This window comes from Poeciliopsis prolifica, unplaced genomic scaffold (genome assembly GCF_027474105.1).
Source record: "Poeciliopsis prolifica strain line A6 unplaced genomic scaffold, Auburn_PproV2 SCAFFOLD098, whole genome shotgun sequence".
NCBI classification, from domain to species: Eukaryota; Metazoa; Chordata; class Actinopteri; order Cyprinodontiformes; family Poeciliidae; genus Poeciliopsis; species Poeciliopsis prolifica.
In genome coordinates this window covers 827,576-837,512 of record NW_026562473.1, presented here as the reverse complement: position 1 = coordinate 837,512, position 9,937 = coordinate 827,576, and positions in this window count along the sequence as shown.

Here is a 9,937-nt window from a genome sequence, read left to right as displayed (position 1 = left end):
CAAAAAAGCACAATGTGAAAGCAAACCACACCAAATGAAAAAACTAAAGGTTTTTAATAGCGACCAAACAAGTGGACCAAAGACCTTTCCTGGTGTGAACACACTCTGAGAAATGGTTCTGTCAAAGATTAGTTTTTCCTGTTTTTAATTTCCTAAGTATTTGTAATGAAATGTTGATTTTTGAAAATCTTTTCATCTACTTCATGTTGCAAAGAGGTTCTATTTAAGTAATATTCATTTGTGGTTTGTAAAACTGAGTACAGCTTTGTTTGAAGGCATTGTTATTATTGAAATATGGTTGTTGATCTGAAATATTGAGGAGTGACAAAAAGAAAAGGAAATCTGTAAGAAGATACTTTTCATAACCCATCTTCTGACATGTGCCGTGTCTGAACACTTCTGTGCTTCAGCTGTTTTAATCACAGCATCGGAGCAGCACTAATGCATCCGTAAAGTTCCAGTATCACTCTAATGAAAGAAAGTTTTTTTTTCTTCTATAAATAATGTAATAGTTCTTCTCAGTCAGCTTCAAATCATCATTTCTTGCTTCCAGTGTATTATTATCTTGTTCAGCTGAATCAAAACATCCTGAATCACCCTGAATTGTGGCTGAGATGTGAACATAATCACATTGAATCAGTGCTGGCTGCTCATATTTCATGCATCAGCTCAGCAGTAAAGCAGAAAAACCCAACTGTGATGACAATACTTGAAGAAACTGGATGCATATTTTTATAACAAAGAAAATAAATTACAACTATACCTTTCACGTGTTTGACTTTCATAAAAACTGTTATATTTACTGGATATATCTAAGATGCCATTAAAGACAAAATAATGCATGGTACATTTACCAGGATCATGTGATGAAGACCCAACCAACAGTCTATCCATATGTTTTCATTTCACCATCTGTAACCATAAAGTTAGTGAAATAGCCAGCATTTATTGTGCCTGCTTCAAGATTTTTGGATTTTTATTCTTTATTAATTTTGTAGCAACAGTCCCTCTGACTAGACCTGCTCAAAGTGCTTAATTCTGAAGTTTGATATCTGTTGTAATGGACCAGCTCAGACTTTAATGCATATAAAAAGTAACAAGTCATTTAGTTCTCATTTAAGCTTAAAACAGATAAATGGAGTGACTTGTTCAAATGTTGGTGGCAGCATTGGTTTGACCTGCAATCAGTAGGCTGCAGGTTGAATTCCAGCTCTGTCTGCCTCTGTTGTGTCATTGGGCAACACACTTGTATGGCAGACTGCTCCTGACCACCATCAATGTGTAAATGACTGAATGTAGTGAGAAACACTACAAGTCTGTCTGGACTTGATAAAGTGCTATTCAGGTACAAGCCATTTACAAACACTTTCTTTATTAAATATCTAAATTAGCATTCCTCCCACACAGATAGTTCCACTTAGATTGGTTAGAAATATAGAAAAAAGTCTGATTTATTCCATCAACCTTCACAGATCCGCTCCTTATTGACAAACTCACAGAAAGACATCCTACAGAGAGCCGTACATGTCGCCCTTTCATTCCAGCAGAATCTGGGTCATATCACTGCCATAGATGTGAGGAATGCTAATTCTTCAAAACTTTCTGTTGCATCTATAATTCAATGTGAATCTCGTTGTTTCTTATTTCTTTATATAGTTATATTCATATAATTCTCAGTTGAGAAGCTAACTAATGCAGAAATACTTTGTTTTGTACGTTTTGATGAAGTGAGCCTCTTGAAATTTGTTGTATTTTGACCCTGATCCTGTTTTTTATCTTTGAATTTTATGTTAAATCGTGCATCATCCAAAATAAAACCTCCATTTTGCTCTGTGTTGTCTCATTGGAAACTTAAATTCAGAATAGATCTGCTTTATTCACTCCATGAACAAATTGAAAAAAATTATATATAGCTTTTTATCGCAACTTTAGCAAATTCCATGTGTGAGCCAAGTGAACATCTGCTTTTCCACAAATTCAGTCATCACCATCCAGAGTCAGCTGAAGCTGCAGCATAAACAACTTTTACCATATTGCATATCTCTGCCTTGCATGTCAAAAACAGGAAAAACATGCAAATGCAGTTTTAAGTCAATAATGCTCCAGGATTGCCCTCCTACGCATCTGCCACTGCAGCATACACAATTTGATCTCCAGCTGAGCTGCACCGCCTCATGCTGCCACATGAGCTTCACAGTCTGAGACACGTGGTTCATTACTCATATATGAATCACTACAATGAACCATAGGCAAGATTATCTGAGGACAGTCAGAGCATTGATATTTAATCCTAACATGATTGTTTGATCAGTGAGGTGTCAATAAGTGAACAGATGATGCAGCAGGACACTGAGTTCTACAGCCTGAGTCCAACAATGAATTTATCATTCTGTGATCCAGAATACTCAGAGATGGCTCAGAAAGGAAACCTAAACCCAACAGCAGGCAGCACTGTAAAAAGAAACTCATTCTGTGTTTGTGTAAAGAGACCAATTAGGAGTCTTCAGGGAGAGAGGATCAAATCTGCTTTGGTAATTTCTGAAGTGGCAGCAGGTGAGTTGTTGAGGTTGATGACATGGCAATTTGAGACAAGACCAGACAGAAAAGAACTGACGTCGAGTGTGACGGACAACAGAGAAGTAAATTAATGATAAAAAGAAGACTACTTGAAAGAAAGAAATCTGACAGAGTCAGACAACACAGACCAAACCCACAGGCTTCTATATCATCACCTTCCTGAAATTACAGCCTAAGTTATAGCTTGCCAAAAGTCTTTTGTTTTTTGCAACTGTGTTTGGCAATAAATGACCTGGGACATTATTTTAGGAAGGTTACAGTATGTGTAGGTGTAATAGCATATGACTTAGCAATACAAGATTTCACGATTCAAATGATAGAAATGACACTCCAGCACCTCCTCAATGGGGCTGGAGCAGCTTTGTGTGTGAGGGGAGCGACAGCAGGAAGGGGGAGATGAGGAGTGGAGGGTCTCTAATCAGTGCCATGCCTCTGTAATTGATCACATCATTTACACTCACAGAAACAGATGTTATATACAGAAAATGCCAAATAGAAATTATTTTTCCACTATTGTGCCTCTGGCACAGCCCCATACAGGGCATACCCAGGTACCCACTGAGAGTTGCACCACTTCTTCATCAGTTTATTAAAATGACGTTAAAAAATAACAATCATTCAAAAAATGACTCCAGTTAAAGTAAAAAAGTTTTGGTTGTAAAGCCTGCTTCTTCAATGATTATTGATCTCAGGCCTCATGCATAAAAGAGTGCACACTTTTCACATTAAAGCTTAGAAAATTTAGAAAAGTGCAGTGCAAAGGAGAATTTGGATGGATAAAACCATGCGCACGAACGTGGCCACACACCTTTTCTTTATACATCAAAATTTGCAGAAATAGAGACCTGTGGCCTTCATAAATATGTATGTAAATTAGTACCCAGAAGTCTGTCACCACATGAAGCAATAACAAGGGATGGATGGATGGATGGATGGATGGATGGATGGATGGATGGATGGATGGATGGATGGATGGATGGATGGATGGATGGATGGATGGATGGATGGATGGATGGATGGATGGATGGATGGATGGATGGATGGATGGATGGATGGATGGATGGATGGATTGAGAACAGGCTGCTTCTTTCAAAGTAGCTCAAACAAAACATTTTCCTCATGTGGAAATTTTGCCTTATTGCTTGACTTGAGTTTCATATCTGGGAGTGGAGTTCAGGCATGGAGCTGCAGTGCCACCTAGTGTTTCAATAAAGAGCAACACCTAATGAATTAAATACCACAGGACCTGAACATACTACAAGCTGTTAATCTTTATATAATTGGCCGCTCAGTGGAACATCACTAATTAATCAAAGTGATTTCCATTCCAATTGCCTTTCACCATAAAATTGAGTTTTCATTCATAAGGGCTTTGTTTTGCCGGTATTCAAATGGAGTGATAAGTTCTCCTGTCTAATCTGCATTAGTTAATATTAGCTCACAAATCCAAGTTTTAAAAGTGTATGCATGATGAGACATACAAGTTAGATCCCTACTTAGAGCACATTTAGGAGGATAAAAGCCCCGCTCAGGGTAATAACCTAGAAATATTACTGAGGCTGGACAAATCAGCCTCTTACTGAAATCTGCACACTCACCCAAACACACACACACTTCTGCTTTCTCAGCAAGGCTTTGTCAAACGGGGTGCAAAACTGCTGAGGAAATGGTGTGCTGTGTTTCAGGTCTTATCATAGCTCATACATTATATGTCGATGGAAGCGCAAGTCATAACCTTTCTTCTCACATCTCCATATAGTGTGATATCAGTGCTGAGCAGCAACTTCTATTTCTGTTCTGCATCACTGGAGTACTTTTGTGCAGCCCGCTGTACAACTTCTGCATTTACTCCTTATCGACTTGCAATGAAGATTAATTACAATCCATGAGAACCGCCCTCCTTCTCTTTAGGCAGCAAACTCCAGCTAAACGCTGACTGAGGCAGCTGGAAAAAATGGATGTCTTTCACGACATACAAGGGAAACTACATGTCCCAGCTGACAAAGCAAGCACCTTTATTCAACCCATAAGAACCTTGAGCCAGCTGGTTTTGCAAATATTCTGAAGCATTTTCACATGTGGAAATGAAAAAGTTGCAGCGTTTCTTTAAATCCACAAGAACCTGTCAGATCAGATCAGCTGATTTTATTCTCATCACATTTAAAAATGTATCATGACAAAAAAAAGACAACGACAAAAGCAAAAAACAAAAAGCACTTAAAACATTTGGCCTCACAATTAAACCAAGACACTGGGTATGGGTGTGTCCATCTACAGATAAGTATGAATGCCAAGGTGAGCATTGGTATTGATCCATAGACTGATGAGATTTATAAGTAAAGCAAATTAAATGTACATTTTCTAACAGAGTTCATGCAGGAGTTAAAATGCCAAATGTGAAGAGCTTACATTTTCAATCTCAGAGCAGGATTTCATACCTTTGCTGTTTTTGTAAATGTTAATATGACTGTATATGACAATGATTTTGTGCTACCTGTTGAAGAGAAAGTAGCATTCCTATTCAGGTTACATGCATATTACAGTTAAAGATTTATTTAATAATCCATTGTGTGTAGTATAAAATAAAAGAGGAATTGATTTGTTATATTTCTGCTACGTTTGTGATGTTGAAGTTTGTAAACAAAAAATATTTTGTCTAAAATCATTGCCCTGCATTTTATTGTAATCATAATCATCTAACTAAAGTCAAATCACCAAGTCATTCAATGACAATCACATTTAGAGAAAAAAGTCTACTTATTCCATATGGGACTGATACCAAAATTCCCAGCATCACACAAACCTACCAAGCATGTCGTCTCTTTCATTTACTAGAATATCCATGAGGCAGAAAGAAACACTGATGTGAAAATTAATTTATAAATTAGTAAAAATAGTGACTTCTTATGAATAATGCTGTTTTACTGAGTAACTAATTGGTATGTTTATTTTAACTAAAGAGACCAGAAAACCAGAAGGTAACCAGGGACTAAAAATTATTCACACTTCAGTTTATCTTTTTGGTTAAACTGGAAAAACTGAAGGGCCAACAAAAGGGAAGATGGGTTAAAGAGATGGCATCAAACATAACAATAGAAAAGATAACTTACATCATTAGACAAATATATATTGGAGGAAAAAAATAAAGAAATAAATTAGACTCTAGGCTCCTCCCTCTAAATCTCCTGCACCCATAAGCTATTTAATGGGAGTTTCCACATAGGATGCAAATTTTGTTCCTATGTTTTGAGGCATGTGTGCTGAAACTGCTGCTCAGATTTAACCAGAGAAGTTTATTGTTTTAGTGAACTAAAAATGATAAATGCTGCCCAGATTCCTTAAAAATGTCAGAAATATCAAAGCTTATTTGAACTCTGAGTTACAAACTGGGAGTCAGATTCTAACTTTATTGTTTTTAACCAGCAGCAGTGTATGTTTTCTAACAGGGATTACAGTAATGATCTGTGATTGATCACAGAGTCACAAGATAAAGCGGCTCCCCAAAATCTGCTGCTCTGAATGGAAAGCTTATTAGTTGCAAAATAGTGCAGGCTGTGACTATAATGACATCTAGTGGTATAAATTGCAAACAACATTTCCTGAACTACTAGTGTTCCTCAAAGGATGTTGGAGTAAAAACTGAAAAGACTTTTTTCAGGTTTGTTTCCTGCTCCTGAAAAGTTTGTTCCTAATTATTAATAATCTTGTTTTCATTATTTCTGTGTTACAATGATGAAAATACTGTTTAGATCAACTACATTCTACTGCAGCCAATAGAATGCTTATTTTCTGAAACCTTTAGAAACAGAAATCTGATCTCTGTCAGAGACTCTCACACCTCCATGCAGGTTTGGACTAAATCAACAGCCTGATTCTATAAATCATACAAGTTATTTCCAACTGTGACCAAGCATCTTTCTATTTTTCTGACAACACAACTTTTATTTGAACAATTGTTAACTGACAGTTAATCTGTTTTTATCAACAATTATTAGCTTTATCTAAAGCTTATGACCTGGTATCTCAGAATGTTTCTCTTTGATTCCCAGCCTCATTTTAGGTGGCACATTCACAAAGTTGATTGACAGCCATAAGACCCCTCACAGGGCTCTGATTGGTTACTTCTAGTTAGTTGGGAGTAGTCAGGGGAGCTTAATTTTTTTTTTTTTTTTTTACATGTTATCTGTCTCATACTATAGTGTCATGACATAGTGACAGTTTCAACAAATATGTAAAAGAAAATATTTTTACTGCAGTTTTAATGTTCAGGGAAATTTATTTTTAGTGCCCAATCATCAAAACATGTAGAATTTAGGTTATTAAATTAGTTACAGCATTTAACTTTCCTTTGGTATTAATTAACTATTTTTAAATTTGAATTTGAATTTGAAATTGAATTTGAATTTGATGGCACAAGGAACTTAAACACTGTTCACCTTTTTGTATGGCAGCAAAATTAGATAGGATTTTACCCATTTGTGTTTTAGAGAAAACTGAGAAGAATTTAAATTGCAAATTGCAAAGAATTTAAATTGCAAATTTTTTACTGTTGAAATTTACTTAACATTTAGTAATGTTCATTAAGCCCATATTCCAAAAAGAATAGTTGAAATTACTCATTAAATACTCACATTTTTGTTCATCACCTTATTTGCATCTATGAAGGTTTATTCTGTTGGGCTTACTGTGTACTGCTTAATGTGTAAATTATGTAATCTGAATTTTTTTCCCCCACTGAATTTCTGCATTAGATAAAACAGGAAATCAGCAGCAAGAATCCTGGACATAAAAACAAACCAGAAAGACGGAGCAGAGTTTAAGAAATCTAACAGGAACTGAGGCTGTATAACAATACAAAGGGGACTCATGTTTATTGATTTATTTTTGTTTGTTGTTCAAAATCATGGAGTTTCCAGCCAAACGGGAAAGTTAGGCATTTTATTTTTCACCCGCTCTCATTAAACACTCTTTGCTAAAACTTGAAATGATAGTCCCAAACAGCATTCATTTAGCAAAGATGATGGCAGCCAGAGAAATTCATACTTGGCTCAGCTTGTTACAGAGTCAGAGAGAAGTGAAATGAGCCGTGTAAACTAGTGTGCAGATCATTTCAAGATGGCAGCTGGACGGGGCACAGATGGGTGAGCAGCAAAGATATGAAGGCAGCAAAAACAAAGTATTACCAGAATTCATATCATACAACATTAAAGCTTCAGTGGAACAAGTTGAAGAGTCTGGTGAGGTGCAGCTACTAAAGTCAGAATGAGGTGCCATGCAGAGATATTTGTACGACTTCAAGTTTTCCACATTTTGTCACAGTTCATCCAAAAAATATAGAGATTTTGTGACAGACTAACACAAAGTAACCCATAAGTGTGAAGTGAAAGAAAAATAATGCATGATTTCAAAATGTTTTTATGAATAGAAATCGGAGATGTGTGACATAAAAAGATTTTGTATTCAGGCTTTAATGCTTCATTTTTGTCTTAGAAATATCAGAAATTATGCATAATTGACGCTTTTTTTTTTTCTCTTTGATGACGTTATTGTAACATATTGACTCTGATTTTATGATCAATTACTAAGAACATGAGTAGAGTTTCTAAAACATTTTCTTATGCTTCAGTCAATTATTGGACTGCTATGATTTACTTTTACTTGAGTAAAAATATGTTGGAGTAATGATACTCTTACATGAGGAAAATTTGGGGGGCACTTCTCAATTAATATGTTGCTTCAATTAATGATCTCTGGATAACAGTGATTATTAATAGACAAATAGACCTGACTTTTCACAAAGTCAGGTCTATTTGGTTCCATGTAAATCAACAATAATCTCAGTTAGCGTGTCTTTCAAAAGCAAAATTTAGAAACATTTCTTTTATGACACTAAAATCAACTTTAAATCTGTGAAATATGTTTTGGTAAAGGTCAGTAGTAATTAAAGAAACAATGACTAAGTGAAAAATCAAAAACACCCAAAAGCTTTCCAGTATTTACTCATTTTACTTTTTGAAACTAAAAACTATGGCTGACTGTCCAATTTGCGCAGTATTACTAGATGACCACTAGATGGAAGCACATAAACAACAACTACAAATTACCCCAGAAGGGAGGTGAGTTGGGCTGATGCGTATCTGTCATTATTTATTTATTTATTTATTTATTCATTTATTTATTTATTAGCATTTTTGCTGGTATAGAAAATTCAAAGAAGCTCTGGTAGAAGCTCTGCAAAAGGTCACTATCAAACAAGTAAACAGCAAAAACAGCAACAAAAAAGGTTGTTTCAGTAGTCACTGGTTCCTCTCATCAGGTTATGGTTTAAATTTTTAAATGTTGGCCATTCCACCGTTCAAAGTGTGTGCACATCACACTTTTTTTTCCTGGGTACAGTGAGTAGGCATATAAGTTTAAATTAAAGCGTTATACATTTGGTTTAATCTTATATTTGGTCAGCATAGGATCCTGCCCCCTCTTGGCTCCCAACACATTCTGCAGGCCAGGATGTTCCTCCCCATTGAAAAACAAATTTTAAGGAAAATTATTTGTCCATGTTGAGCCCTATCCACTGCAAAGATCATGTCTTCAGCCACATCTCAGTTGGATGAGACGCTGGCCAGACTCCTCATTTCCTAGAAAAACTATACACTGTGAGACTGAAAGAGAGAGGGCCCGGGTTTCCAGACAGAAACTATTACCTTCATCAACCAATCTTACGTCAGCAGAGAACATTGGATGGGTCAGTACAGAATGTTAAGCCGTTTGGTAATGCCTAATATTATTTATTTAGTGGCCATCACTAATTAATGGCCACTAACAGCTTTAGATCTCTTGGGTTCATAGAGTTAGATATCCAGGAGGTATTTTGTTACCAACCAATGTGACACCAGTAACTTGCTGAGTGATGAGCTTTTAAAGAGATTCTTCTCTGTGTTCACCATCAGTTCTACTGGAAGAGTGAGCAGATCGATAAAAACTTGTGAAACATCAGACATATAAGAGTTGTGTTCAACATCCTTCTGCTATGTTTCATCTTCTATTTGCTACTATTATGACGTTTGTCTTGTTTACACAAAGACATCCGTGACGTTAAAATTGTAAAAGACATACAACCTTCAGACGGTGGATGACAACCCACCACAGAGCCTGTACTGACCTTTGACACCACTGCTCCCTTATCTGGTTACGTAATGGTTTCTGAACAGGAGTTTGACCTTGATAAACTCTAACATGGGACTCTAAGTACAGGGGATATTCAGTAAAAACCCCTTGATTAGAAATCATGAAGCATTGACATATTTATTACAGAAAAATATAATTATGGATCAGTTCAAAGTACAGTAGAGTGCTGAATATA